Source organism: Petromyzon marinus, chromosome 27, assembly GCF_048934315.1.
Source record: "Petromyzon marinus isolate PM22_M1 ecotype Great Lakes invasive population chromosome 27, UKy_Petmar_22M1.pri1.0, whole genome shotgun sequence".
Lineage (NCBI taxonomy): Eukaryota > Metazoa > Chordata > Hyperoartia > Petromyzontiformes > Petromyzontidae > Petromyzon > Petromyzon marinus.
Window position 1 is genome coordinate 10,813,790 of NC_133693.1, and position 15,448 is coordinate 10,829,237.

Sequence of the window (15,448 nt, forward strand, 5' to 3'; positions counted from 1 at the left end):
TCAGCTCGACACTCGCCCCTAACGCTGAATTGTCAGCTCGACACTCGCCCCTAACTCTGAATTGTCAGCTCGACACTCGCCCCTAACGCTGAATTGTCAGCTCGACGCTCACCCCTAACTCTGAATTGTCAGCTCGACACTCGCCCCTAACTCTGAATTGTCAGCTCGACACTTGCCCCTAACGCTGAATTGTCAGCTCGACACTCGCCCCTAACGCTGAATTGTCAGCTCGACGCTCGCCCCTAACGCTGAATTGTCAGCTCGGCACTCGCCCCTAACTCTGAATTGTCAGCTCGACACTCGCCCCTAACTCTGAATTGTCAGCTCGACGCTCGCCCCTAACTCTGAATTGTCAGCTCGACGCTCGCCCCTAACTCTGAATTGTCAGCTCGACGCTCACACCTAACTTTGAATTGTCAGCTCGACGCTCACCCCTAACTCTGAATTGTCAGCTCGACGCTCGCCCCTAACTCTGAATTGTCAGCTCGACGCTCGCCCCTAACTCGGAATTGTCAGCTCGACGCTCGCCCCTAACGCTGAATTGTCAGCTCGACGCTCGCCCCTGACACCGTCACTCGTTAATGATTTGCCATATCGGCGTCCTTTTGACTCACGTCCTCAACGACTGCACGGCAAGATCCTTGCGGCAATGTGTGCACATTTCCGTTGTGCCATTGCGCGCGTTGAAGTGTGTTACATTATCACGCAACAACAACAAAAAACTCAACACGCAAAAACACACGTGGCAGATAGATACATCGTTCGCACGGTCGATTCGTTCACACCATCCAACGGATGTGGCACTTACTTTGTCGACGCGGCGATGGTGATCTTCGCAGCGTCAAACCGCTTAGAGCCGACACATCCGCCCCCCGTGCTCCGGAAAGCACGAACCTCGGAGGGTAAAATGTGAAGAGCCAAAATACGCGTTAGATAAAGCCGCGTTGGGCAACGTTTTCCTGTCCCATTTGATGAAGACATGTTTTAAAAAAAATACGTTAATCACACACTCGCATCACTTGCAGCAAAAGTCTATGTATACTATGCAGGGGATCATAATCTATTTTCGTACATTAATTTAAGTGTTCACGCACGCCGTTTTCGCAAGCCTTCGTTTGGCTGCAATTAAAGTGCTGAACTTCTGATTGATTTTTGTGTCATGAAATCCCATATGTTGCGATCATCGCAGTGATTACAGTTTTGGCAACTAATTAATTGTGAAATGCTAATGAAAGTTTTCTCGTGTGTGAGTGTGTCCGTGGGTTTGATCTCAGTGCAATACACTGAGATCCTCAACTCCTCTACCGTGTGTATTCCCCCATTATTTAGGCAAATTAAATAATCAATGTTCGCTCATCGGGGATCGCTAATTTATGACTCTTCACTGCGCATTTCGGGATGGGGATTGATTACGTAGAGGGCTGCTTCGTAAACTCATTTGTGTTTTCGTTTCCTCCGTTACAATTAGCATTGAGAGACAATCGGCTCCTTTTGCAAACATATGCCCGAGTGTTTGATTCCACACGCAATTAAGCGTTGTGAATGCCTAATGAACAATTGCGTGGCTTATCTTGTGGAAAATTTTAGCAGCCAGATACTCTCAACGCATGTTGATTCTAAATGTGTAGGGAAAAACTGAAGGAACTGGAGAACAATCCATGAAACCACGGGGAGAGAGAACACGGTCGGGATCGAACCCACAACCTCCTTCTTACTAGGCGAGGTAACATCTCACCACCTTCGGGAATGGAAACACATTGGTCGAGGTGCCACTAAAGTGGGACAATACTCATCATCACGTACCATGATGATGCACATTTTGTCATTTGTTTCCACTTTCCTCTGTCGTCGTCCGAGCCGGTATCCTTCTTCATCTGTGGTCGTCATGTGGCATTGGATTACTTTGGTCTTTTTTTTTTCACGGCCGAAAGTATCAGGACAACCCTTTCGCCTGACCCTCCTCTTTTTTTACACGCTTTCTTTTAACTCACTCCGTCTGTTGTTGTTGTTGTTGTATCCTCAAATCTTGTAACTCAATTTTAACCCACTTCCCAATGTGGTATCGACTGCAAACTTGGTATACTTATGTCATACTGATGACAATACTATATTCTATCATAAAAAATATATATTTTTAAACATTATTTTGTTTATGTTATGTTTCGGCTTGGGTCTAATTGTCCACGCTCAACTCACGTTGGCTGTAACTGGCCACGGTCCCTTACGTTATGGCAAGCTTCGGGGCCACTTCCTGGAGTCGTGGAGTTTTGCCATTACTTCTAGTACATTTCTTACAAGCGTGTAAAAAAAATACATATTATTTATTTATTTATCCACGATTGCGACTGGCTCAGATATCCACTGAATTGTGGACCCCCGAAGGGGAGTTCATAACTACAGACTTTTTAAATTTAAAGTGTGGACTAAAGTAACGTTTTTTTAAGTTGGAGAACTTTGCACAACATTCATACGCGTTCATCTCTTCTCAATGAATCGTTGACATTCATTTGCTTTTCTCCACTTTTTTTCAGTTTGCCAAAGTCTCCAGAATTTGTTTCGAATTCTATTCGGTGATGTGAAGAAATGCACCTTTTTGGAATGCCAGCATTTGGCAGGGCATCGCGGGCCGAGGCGAGGAACAACTCCCTCCAAAATTCTGCTGCGCAAATTCGCATTCGTAATAAAACCTCTTGCGATTCAACGTAAGACGGCATTCTGCCACGCTCTGTAAAACAAAGCGGTTCACCCTGTGTCAGTCAACTTACGCGGTGTCTCATTTTTTATCCCTCAGAACTAGGATGATGAAATCCAGTCAATGGAATCGCGGCTTTTTGGTGACGAAGGACGTAGCTTATGACAAGTGACTGCCTGGGTAAAAAAAAAACTAGGGTCCCAGCATTATCATCCAGAAATGGGCAATCATCTCCCCTGAGTTCATTCCATTACGTAAGCATAAAAAACACTTTTTGGACGATCACTGAACTGAGTGTGGGTGGATAACTGGTCTGGGTGGAGAGATGGCGGTGGATATGCGACGTTCATCCGCACTATTATACAGTCGGCCTAATGTTTTTTGCGTACCACTCTACTCATCGCGTATTTTGTGTTAGCATTTTCTGCTGCACTTTATTTCTCCACCTTTGGCTTTACGTTTTAACTCTAAATGGGATCCTGTCTGGATCTAGAGAGCTGCCTGACTGATATTAAATAGCGCACGGTCCGAATAAAAAAAATGTTAGCGATGTTAAATAATATTAAAAAAATTACACTTCACCACGATTGCCTTTAAAAGCTGCCTTTGCAAGTAAAACATGTACAAGTATAATAAGCAGTCTAGTATTGCGACGTTAGTTTTTCAGAGCGGTGAAGGATGGTGTGTAGGAAACTGATTTATTGTAGGAGTCAGCGTTTTATAATGCGGTTACTTACAAAGGCAATGAAATTTGCGGGGCGGGTGGAAACTATTGGTGTGTGAATAGTTTTCATTTGCAGATATTTGGTACGATCCAAACCGTTTTGTATACGTAGGAAAAATTTTCCGTAAGACTAAACGTCTACATTTAATAACATTCCAGGGCACTAAAGATAAACCGTAAAATATAGCGAACATTTAAAACTCCGTATGAATTGTTTAATAGACGCACAAATAAAACTAATTATGTTGCATGGATTCAAATGAGATATAATAATAAAATGCAAGTGAAACTGCTCGGTTGCCTGAATATGAGCCTCTAAAACAATTACGCTTACATCTGCCAATTAGTCCTTCAATCTGCGGAGCCTAATTTGGCCATGATTGTTTTGGTGATTAATGAAGCACAATATACATCACTTCTCCGTTTGCCATGAAGAATGACAATTTCAAATTACATGTTATATATATGTACATATATTTTTCATACGTATGTACAGGATATATTACTCACAGCTTCAATGCGGCATTGTTAATGACAAAGGTGGCAAAATGCATTCCCAGGCCCCTTACTTCAGATTGCAGCGGGTCTGCATGTAGATAAGACGCGATACTTTGTCGTTGAAACTTCGACAACGCGTGCAAAAAAAGACGAACGTGATGTTTTTTCGAGCAGAGCAAAAAAAAAATTGGGGTGAGTAGGGGGGGGGAGAAATCTAGATCAGTCATAAAGGTCACAGTGATGGATGGAATGATTTTGCCCTGGCATGAAATATAACGCGGAGTGGAAAGTGGGTCGACGGCATTTTATGATTGTGGCTGGGGGTCAATGCTGTGACAGAGCATTCAGCTCACAATTGGAAGGTCGTAAGTTCAAATCCTGGTGGGGGGGGGGGGTGATTCAGCCTATTATCCCTCGTGGGTCAATAAAATGAGGGGCACTTTCTAGCGAGTTCAATAGCGGTTGGAGAGACTGACTGCTGCCATATTATTGTGGAATCGCCGTCACGAGCTCAGGACTGCCTGTGACGATGAGTGCAGCCCAAATCTTGTTTGGCGCTTACTTCATCTTTTCCCATCCCTCCCTCTGCCGACTCCATGACCCAGTGCACCAAGCTCATTCTACCGAAACTGCTCTGCTACGTGTGGTAGATGACCTTCAACTCTCCCCATAACCCATGGATCACTCTCACTCCTACTAATCTTCGACGTTTAACACCACAAACCGCACACCTCTCGTCTTGTTTCACACTGACCGCGAAACCGTCTATGTTTCCACACAAGGCGCTGACTTGTCTTCCTATCAGCGGGAAGTGTACGATGTGTGGTTGAACACATTAATTCTTTTTAAAGTTACCAGGTAAGGCCCACTGAGCTGTACAGCTATTTTTCAGAAGCGGCCTGGCCACAAATTATAGCTCAAAGAAGTGGCTTATGATGTGGAAATGTTAGCAACCAAATACTCTGAACGTATGTTTTCTAAATGAGGATACCCGTGGAACCCATGACCTCCTGTATACCAGGTGAGGTAGTTAACATCTTGTCATAGTGGCGATCAGAAGTTCACTTCAACCAAATGTAAACAGAAACCAAATTTGTCAAAATGTAACAAAATGTTTCAAACCACTGTGGTCAAGTATTACGTATTTTGCGAAAATGTTGAAGCTAAGGGATTAGGAAACAAACGCGCAACGCTGCTGTAGGGAGTGAAAGAGACCACCCACTGAGAGGAGGTGTGGCGGTGGGGGAGAGGGGGCGATGACTGGAGCGGAGAGTGTGGAGTGTGTGTGGTTGGTGAGTGGGGAGTGAGGGTGTATGTGAGTGTGGAGTGTGTGTGGTTGGTGAGTGTGGAGTGTGTGTGGTTGGTGAGTGGGGAGTGTGTGTTTGGTGAGTGGGGAGTGAGGGTGTATGTGAGTGTGGAGTGTGTGTGGTTGGTGAGTGGGGAGTGTGTGGTTGGTGAGTGGGGAGTGAGGGTGTATGTGAGTGTGGAGTGTGTGTGGTTGGTGAGTGGAGTGTGTGTGGTTTGTGAGTGTGGAGTGTGTGTGGTTGGTGAGTGGGGAGTGAGGGTGTATGTGAGTGTGGAGTGTGTGTGGTTGGTGAGTGTGGAGTGTGTGTGGTTGGTGAGTGGGGAGTGTGTGTGGTTGGTGAGTGGGGAGTGAGGGTGTATGTGAGTGTGGAGTGTGTGTGGTTGGTGAGTGGGGAGTGTGTGTGTTTGGTGAGTGGGGAGTGAGGGTGTATGTGAGTGTGGAGTGTGTGTGTTTGGTGAGTGGGGAGTGTGTGTGTTTGGTGAGTGGGGAGTGAGGGTGTATGTGAGTGTGGAGTGTGTGTGGTTGGTGAGTGTGGAGTGTGTGTGGTTGGTGAGTGGGGAGTGTAGGGTGTTTGGTGAGTGGGAGTGTAGGCTGTGTGTTTGATGAGTGTGGAGTGTGTGTGGTTGGTGAGTGGGGAGTGTGTGGTTGGTGAGTGGAGTGTGTGTGGTTGGTGAGTGGAGTGTGGGTGGTTGGTGAGTGGAGTGTGTGTGGTTGGTGAGTGGAGTGTGTGTGTTTGGTGAGTGGGGAGTGAGGGTGTATGTGAGTGTGGAGTGTGTGTGTTTGGTGAGTGGGGAGTGAGGGTGTATGTGAGTGTGGAGTGTGTGTGGTTGGTGAGTGGGGAGTGTGTGTGTTTGGTGAGTGGGGAGTGAGGGTGTATGTGAGTGTGGAGTGTGTGTGTTTGGTGAGTGGGGAGTGTGTATGTGTTTGGTGAGTGGGGAGTGAGGGTGTATGTGAGTGTGGAGTGTGTGTGGTTGGTGAGTGTGGAGTGTGTGTGGTTGGTGAGTGGGGAGTGTAGGGTGTTTGGTGAGTGGGAGTGTAGGCTGTGTGTTTGATGAGTGTGGAGTGTGTGTGGTTGGTGAGTGGGGAGTGTGTGGTTGGTGAGTGGAGTGTGTGTGGTTGGTGAGTGGAGTGTGGGTGGTTGGTGAGTGGAGTGTGTGTGGTTGGTGAGTGGAGTGTGTGTGTTTGGTGAGTGGGGAGTGAGGGTGTATGTGAGTGTGGAGTGTGTGTGGTTGGTGAGTGGGGAGTGTGTGGTTGGTGAGTGGAGTGTGTGTGGTTGGTGAGTGGAGTGTGTGTGGTTGGTGAGTGGAGTGTGTGTGGTTGGTGGAGTGGAGTGTGTGTGGTTGGTAAGTGGAGTGTGTGTGGTTGGTGAGTGGAGTGTGGGTGGTTGGTAAGTGGAGGGTGTGTGGATGGTGAGTGGAGTGTGTGTGGTTGGTGAGTGAAGTGTGTGTGGTTGGTGAGTGGAGTGTGGGTGGTTGGTGAGTGGAGTGTGTGTGGTTCGTGAGTGGAGAGTGTGTGGTTGGTGAGTGGAGTGTGTGTGGTTGGTGAGTGGGGAGTGTGTGGCTGGTGAGTGGAGTGTGGGTGGTTGGTGAGTGGAGTGTGGGTGGTTGGTGAGTGGAGTGTGGGTGGTTGGTGAGTGAAGTGTGTGTGGTTGGTGAGTGGAATGTGTGTGGTTTGTGAGTGGAGTGTGTGTGGTTGGTGAGTGGAGTGTGTGTGGTTGGTGAGTGGAGTGTGTGTGGTTCGTGAGTGAAGTGTGTGTGGTTGGTGAGTGGAGTGTGTGTGGTTGGTGAGTGGAGTGTGTGTGGTTGGTGAGTGAAGTGTGTGTGGTTTGTGAGTGAAGTCTGTGTGGTTGGTGAGTAGAGTGTGTGTGGTTTTTGAGTGGAGTGTGTGTGGTTGGTAAGTGGAGGGTGTGTGGTTGGTGAGTGGAGTTTGTGTGGTTTGTCAGTGAAGTCTGTGTGGTTGGTGAGTGGAGTGTGTGTGGTTGGTGAGTGGAGTGTGAGTGGTTGGTGAGTGGAGTGTGTGTGGTTGGTGAGTGGAGTGTGTGTGGTTCGTGAGTGAAGTGTGTGTGGTTGGTGAGTGGAGTGTGTGTGGTTGGTGAGTGGAGTGTGTGTGGTTGGTGAGTGAAGTGTGTGTGGTTTGTGAGTGAAGTCTGTGTGGTTGGTGAGTGGAGTGTGTGTGGTTTTTGAGTGGAGTGTGTGTGGTTGGTAAGTGGAGGGTGTGTGGTTGGTGAGTGGAGTTTGTGTGGTTTGTCAGTGAAGTCTGTGTGGTTGGTGAGTGGAGTGTGTGTGGTTGGTGAGTGGAGTGTGTGTGGTTGGTGAGTGGAGTGTGTGTGGTTGGTGGAGTGGAGTGTGTGTGGTTGGTAAGTGGAGTGTGTGTGGTTGGTGAGTGGAGTGTGGGTGGTTGGTAAGTGGAGGGTGTGTGGATGGTGAGTGGAGTGTGTGTGGTTGGTGAGTGAAGTGTGTGTGGTTGGTGAGTGGAGTGTGGGTGGTTGGTGAGTGGAGTGTGTGTGGTTCGTGAGTGGAGAGTGTGTGGTTGGTGAGTGGAGTGTGTGTGGTTGGTGAGTGGGGAGTGTGTGGCTGGTGAGTGGAGTGTGGGTGGTTGGTGAGTGGAGTGTGGGTGGTTGGTGAGTGGAGTGTGGGTGGTTGGTGAGTGAAGTGTGTGTGGTTGGTGAGTGGAATGTGTGTGGTTTGTGAGTGGAGTGTGTGTGGTTGGTGAGTGGAGTGTGTGTGGTTGGTGAGTGGAGTGTGTGTGGTTCGTGAGTGAAGTGTGTGTGGTTGGTGAGTGGAGTGTGTGTGGTTGGTGAGTGGAGTGTGTGTGGTTGGTGAGTGAAGTGTGTGTGGTTTGTGAGTGAAGTCTGTGTGGTTGGTGAGTAGAGTGTGTGTGGTTTTTGAGTGGAGTGTGTGTGGTTGGTAAGTGGAGGGTGTGTGGTTGGTGAGTGGAGTTTGTGTGGTTTGTCAGTGAAGTCTGTGTGGTTGGTGAGTGGAGTGTGTGTGGTTGGTGAGTGGAGTGTGAGTGGTTGGTGAGTGGAGTGTGTGTGGTTGGTGAGTGGAGTGTGTGTGGTTCGTGAGTGAAGTGTGTGTGGTTGGTGAGTGGAGTGTGTGTGGTTGGTGAGTGGAGTGTGTGTGGTTGGTGAGTGAAGTGTGTGTGGTTTGTGAGTGAAGTCTGTGTGGTTGGTGAGTGGAGTGTGTGTGGTTTTTGAGTGGAGTGTGTGTGGTTGGTAAGTGGAGGGTGTGTGGTTGGTGAGTGGAGTTTGTGTGGTTTGTCAGTGAAGTCTGTGTGGTTGGTGAGTGGAGTGTGTGTGGTTGGTGAGTGGAGTGTGAGTGGTTGGTGAGTGGAGTGTGTGTGGTTGGTGAGTGGAGTGCGTTTGGTTGGTGAGTGGAGGGTGTGGTTGGTGAGTGGAGTGTGTGGGGTTGGTGAGTGGAGTGTGTGTGGATGGTGAGTGGAGGGTGTGGTTGGTGAGTGAAGTGTGTGGTTGGTGAGTGGAGTGTGTGTGGTTGGTGAGTGGAGTGTGTGTGGTTGGTGAGTGGAGGGTGTGTGGTTGGTGAGTGGAGTGTGTGTGGTTGGTGAGTGGAGTGTGTGTGGTTGGTGAGTGGAGTGTGTGTGGTTGGTGAGTGGAGTGTTTGTGGTTGGTGAGTGGAGTGTGGGTGGTTGGTGAGTGGAGTGTGTGTGGTTGGTGAGTGGAGTGTGTGTGGTTGGTGAGTGGAGTGCGTGTGGTTGGTGAGTGGAGGGTGTGGTTGGTGAGTGAAGTGTGTGGTTGGTGAGTGGAGTGTGTGTGGTTGGTGAGTGGAGTGTGTGTGGTTGGTGAGTGGAGGGTGTGTGGTTGGTGAGTGGAGTGTGTGTGGTTGGTGAGTGGAGTGTGTGTGGTTGGTGAGTGGAGTGTGTGTGGTTGGTGAGTGGAGTGTGTGTGGTTGGTGAATGGAGTGTGTGTGGTTGGTGAGTGGAGTGTGTGTGGTTGGTGAGTGGAGTGTGTGTGGTTGGTGAGTGGAGTGCGTGTGGTTGGTGAGTGGAGTGCGTGTGGTTGGTGAGTGGAGTGCGTGTGGTTGGTGAGTGGGGAGTGAGGGTGTGTGGTTGGTGAGTGGAGTGCGTGTGGTTGGTGAGTGGAGTGCGTGTGGTTGGTGAGTGGAGTGTGTGTGGTTGGTGAGTGGAGTGCGTGTGGTTGGTGAGTGGAGTGCGTGTGGTTGGTGAGTGGAGTGCGTGTGGTTGGTGAGTGGAGTGCGTGTGGTTGGTGAGTGGGGAGTGAGGGTGTGTGGATGGTGAGTGGAGTGCGTGTGGTTGGTGAGTGGAGTGCGTGTGTTTGGTGAGTGGAGTGTGTGTGGTTGGTGAGTGGAGGGTGTTTGGTTAGTCATGCATCCTCATGAAGAAAACCAAAACAGTAAATCATGCTTGACTACTTTTACACATTTTTTTTAAAGAAAAGACACTTCTAGTTATCGTGAGAGACGCTGTCACTTTGCCACATGAACGGTAACTCAGCAAAACTCGCGTGCCACACACGCCGTTATGTTAATTGGAGGTGAGACATTTCCCGCAAAGCGTGTTCGCGCGAGCCTTTCGATGCGATTCTCGAACGTGAAAAGTTTCACACGCATCGGCCAGATAGGCGGCGTCAGTGTGATGACAATAATAACGATAACTCTATAATTAGTATAGCAGAAACCTGCATATTTCTTTCAATTTATATCTGAAGACATTGGCTTGCAGTTGCGTGCTATGAATTGCTGGGCACTGCGATGCACATTCATGCTCTGTGGGTAGTACTTGCAAGGGCCCCATGATGGCTAGGAGATGTTAACTACCTCGCCTGGTATACAGGAGGTCGTGGGTTCGATCCCGACACCAACGCCTGCTGTATATTTGGAGTTTGCGGTGTCCCTTTCTCTCATCATCACGGTGGCTAGATGTTAACTACCTCGCCTGGTATACAGGAGGTCGTGGGTTCGATCCCGACACCAACGCCTGCTGTATATTTGGAGTTTGCGTCTCTCTCATCATCATCACGGTGGCTAGGAGATGTTAACTACCTCGCCTGGTATACAGGAGGTCGTGGGTTCGATCCCGACACCAACGCCTGCTGTATATTTGGAGTTTGCGGTGTCTCTCTCTCTCTCTCATCATCACGGTGGTGAGATGATAACTACCTCGCCTGGTGTACAGGAGGTCGTGGGTTCGATCCCGACACCAACGCCTGCTGTATATTTGTAGTTTGCGGTGTCTCTCTCTTTCTCATCATCACGGTGGCTAGATATTAACTACCTCGCCTGGTATACAGGAGGTCGTGGGTTCGGTCCCGACCCCAACGCCTGCTGTATATTTGGAGTTTGCGGTGTCTCTCTCATCATCATCACGGTGGCTAGGAGATGTTAACTACCTCGCCTGGTGTACAGGAGGTCGTGGGTTCGATCCCGACCCCAACGCCTGCTGTATATTTGGAGTTTGCGGTGTCTCTCTCATCATCATCACGGTGGCTAGGAGATGTTAACTACCTCGCTTGGTATACAGGAGGTCGTGGGTTCGATCCCGACACCAACGCCTGCTGTATATTTGTAGTTTGCGGTGTCTCTCTCTCTCATCATCACGGTGGCTAGGAGATGTTAACTCCCTCGCCTGGTATACAGGAGGTCGTGGGTTCGATTCCGACCCCAACGCCTGCTGTATATTTGGAGTTTGCGTCTCTCTCATCATCGTCACGGTGGCTAGGAGAAGTTAACAACCTCGCTTGGTGTAGAGGAGGTCGTGGGTTCCATATTTGGAGTTTGCGTGTCTCTCTCCCTCGCCGTGGTCGCGTGGATTTTTATCCGGGTACCCCCTCCACATTTAGACTCAACACGCGTTTCGAGTATTTGGCTGCTGCTTTAAATGTCCACGTGATAAGCCACTTCGTCGAGCAATCATTTGTGACCAGGCCGCTTCTGAAAAAGAGTGGACCTTACCTGGTAAAATACTAAAAATGTTCAAGTAGTTTTTTATGCCAAATATCAAGAGAGTCTGTTCTCTCCAAAACAGCAACTGATTACCTTTAACACTGACCAAGAAGGTGAAGTATGGTCAAACAACCCCCCCCCCTTCACCAATACGACTGCCTAAGCTTCGAAGGCCTTAATCATTTGTTGATAGCCAGGTCGCTTGTGAAAAAGAGCTATATAGCTCAGTGGGCCTTGCCTGATAAAATAACAAAAACATCGAAGTAGTAGTAACATTATGAAAACGTATTACAGCGAAGTCTAATGACTGGGCCTTTTTACGGCCAGAGGTTACCGACTTACTCCCTTGGCTGTGGTCCGGCGACCACAATAAAATTACATATCGCTATCTCCCTGCGCCGCGATAATGCCATTAAAGGCACAGCTTATCGCCGAAATGTGCGGAGTAAAGCCGAAGCCATCTGTTAGGCAAGGCGGTAGCGGTAGCAGCAGCAGCGGCGGCGGCGCCTTGAGGTTAGCGTTTATTGTTGTTGTTTGCACACACGCCAACGAAAAGAAAAACCAGAAAGGCAACTTTTGTTTGGGCCCTCGCATCCACCCACCCGGTGCCTTGGAGGTGCGGCTTTTTTATATATATACACGGTCCGTGTTTATTTTGCCGACTGGAGTAGTTGGGCAACACACGCGCTCAGCGAGTAGCTATCCACCCAACTAGCAAGTAGCTTACCCACCCAGCGAGTAGCTACCCACCCAACCAACAAGTAGCTACCCACCCACCCAGCGAGTAGCTACCCACCCACCCAGCGAGTAGCTACCCACCCACCCAGCGAGTAGTTACCCACCCACCCAGCAAGTAGCTACCCACCCAACCAACAAGTAGCTACCCACCCACCCAACGAGTAGCTACCCACTCATCTAACAAGTAGCTACCCACCCACCCAGCAAGTAGCTACCCACCCACCCAACAAGTAGCTTACCTACCCACCCAGCGAGTAGCTACCAACTCATCTAACAAGTAGCTACCCACCCACCCAGCAAGTAGCTACCCACCCACCCAACAAGTAGCTACCCACCCAACAAGTAGCTACCCACCCACCCAGCGAGTAGCTACCCACTCACCCAACAAGTAGCTACCCACCCACCCAGCAAGTAGCTACCCACCCACCCAACAAGTAGCTACCCACCCAACAAGTAGCTACCCACCCACCCAGCGAGTAGCTACCCACCCACCCAACAAGTAGCTACCCACTCACCCAACCAGTAGCTACCCACTCACCCAACAAGTAGCTACCCACCCACCCAGCAAGTAGCTACCCACCCACCCAGCGAGTAGCTACCCACCCACCCAGCAAGTAGCTACCTACTCACCCAACGAGTAGCTACCCACCCACCCAACAAGTAGCTACCCACCCACCCAACCAGTAGCTACCCACTCACCCAACAAGTAGCTACCCACCCAGCAAGTAGCTACCCACCCACCCAACAAGTAGCTACCCACCCACCCAGCGAGTAGCTATCCACCCACCCAACAAGTAGCTTACCCACCCACTCACCCAGCGAGTAGCTACCCACTCACCCAACAAGTAGCTACCCACCCACCCAGCGAGTAGCTATCCACCCACCCAGCAAGTAGCTTACCCACCCACCCAGCGAGTAGCTTACCCACCCAGCAAGTAGCCACCCACCCAACAAGTAGCTACCCACTCACCTAACGAGTAGCTACCCACCCACCCAGCGAGTAGCTATCCACCCACCCAGCGAGTAGCTACTCACTCACCCAGCAAGTAGCTACCCACTCACCCAGCAAGTAGCTACCCACCCAACCAACAAGTAGCTACCCACCCACCCAGCGAGTAGCTACCCACCCACCCAGCGAGTAGCTACCCACTCACCCAGCAAGTAGCTACCCACTCACCCAGCAAGTAGCTACCCACTCACCCAGCAAGTAGCTACCCACCCAACCAACAAGTAGCTACCCACCCAACTAACAAGTAGCTACCCACCCACCCAACAAGTAGCTGCCCACTCACCCAGCAAGTAGCTACCAACCCACCCAGCAAGTAGCTACCCACTCACCCAGCAAGTAGCTACCCATTCACCCAGCGAGTAGCTACCCATTCACCCAACGAGTAGCTACCTACCCACCCAACAAGTAGCTACCCACCCACCCAGCAAGTAGCTACCCACTCACCCAACAAGTAGCTACCCACCCACCGAGCAAGTAGCAACCCACCAAACAAGTAGCTACCCACCCACCCAGCAAATAGCTACCCACTCACCCAGCAAGTAGCTACCCACTCACCCAGCGAGTAGCTACCCACCCACCCAACAAGTAGCTACCAACTCACCCAACAAGTAGCTACCCACTCACCCAGCGAGTAGCTACCCACCCACCCAACAAGTAGCTACCCACTCACCCAGCGAGTAGCTACCCACCCACACAACAAGTAGCTACCCACTCACCCAGCAAGTAGCTACCCATTCACCCAGCGAGTAGCTACCCACTCACCCAGCGAGTAGCTACCCACCCACCCAACAAGTAGCTACCAACTCACCCAACAAGTAGCTACCCACTCACCCAGCGAGTAGCTACCCACTCACCCAGCGAGTAGCTACCCACCCACCCAACGAGTAGCTACCAACCCACCAAGCAAGTAGCTACCCACTCACCCAGCAAGTAGCTACCCACTCACCCAACAAGTAGCTACCCACTCACCCAACAAGTAGCTACCCACCCACCCAACAAGTAGCTACCCACTCACCCAGCAAGTAGCTACCCACCCATCCAACAAGTAGCTACCCACTCACCCAACAAGTAGTAACCCACTCACCCAACAAGTAGTAACCCACTCACCCAGCGAGTAGCTACCCCACTCACCCAACAAGTAGCTACCCACTCACCCAACAAGTAGCTACCAACCCACCCAGCGAGTAGCTACCCACTCACCCAGCGAGTAGCTACCCATTCACCCAGCGAGTAGCTACCCACCCAACAAGTAGCTACCCACTCACCCAGCGAGTAGCTACCCACTCACCCACCGAGTAGCTACCCACTCACCCAACGAGTAGCTACCCACCCACCCAACAAGTAGCTACCAACCCACCCAGCAAGTAGCTACCCACTCACCCAGCAAGTAGCTACCCACTCACCCAACAAGTAGCTACCCACTCACCCAACAAGTAGCTACTCACTCACCCAGCGAGTAGCTACCCACCCACCCAGCGAGTAGCTATCCACTCACCCAACAAGTAGCTACCCACCCACCCAGCGAATAGTGACCCACTCACCCAGCAAGTAGCTACCCACCTACCCAACAAGTAGCTACCCACCCACCCAACAAGTAGCTACCCACTCACCCAACAATTAGCTACCAACCCACTCAGCAAGTAGCTACCCACCCACCCAACAAGTAGCTACCCACCCACCCAACGAGTAGCTACCCACTCACCCAACAAGTAGCTACCAACCTACTCAGCAAGTAGCTACCCACTCACCCAGCAAGTAGCTACCCACCCACCCAGCGAGTAGCTACCCACTTACCCAACAAGTAGCTACCCACTCACCCAGCAAGTAGCTACCCACCCACCCAACAAGTAGCTACCCACTCACCTAACAAGTAGCTACCCACTCACCCAGCAAGTAGCTACCCACCCACCCAGCAAGTAGCTACCCACCCACCCAACAAGTAGCTACCCACTCACCCAGCAAGTAGCTACCCACCCACCCAGCAAGTAGCTACCCACCCAACAAGTAGCTACCCACCCACCCAGCAAGTAGCTACCCACCCACCCAACAAGTAGCTACCCACTCACCCAGCAAGTAGCTACCCACCCACCCAGCAAGTAGCTACCCACCCAACAAGTAGCTACCCACCCAGCAAGTAGCTACCCACCCAACAAGTAGCTACCAACCCACCCAGCAAGTAGCTACTCACCCACCCAACAAGTAGCTACCCACTCACACAGCAAGTAGCTACCCACCTACCCATTAAGTAGCTACCCACCCACCCAGCGAGTAAATATAAATGCGTTGTTAAACCCGCCACCACCCGACACAGCCAAACCTACGTGCGGTTCTCGGTGCTTTGTCTCTCTTACAACAACGTTCACTTGGATCCCACTTACTTCATTGCGTGTTTTAACGCCGTGAATTGCTTGTGCTATAAAGAAATCCACATTTGTTTAATCTCACAAAAGTAATATTGGGTCATGTGTATGAGCCAAAATATTGTTTAAACTGTTTAAAACTGCGTTGGCTTTCACGACCAATATTATCCATAATAAAAAAAAAATTGGGTTAGATCACGTAA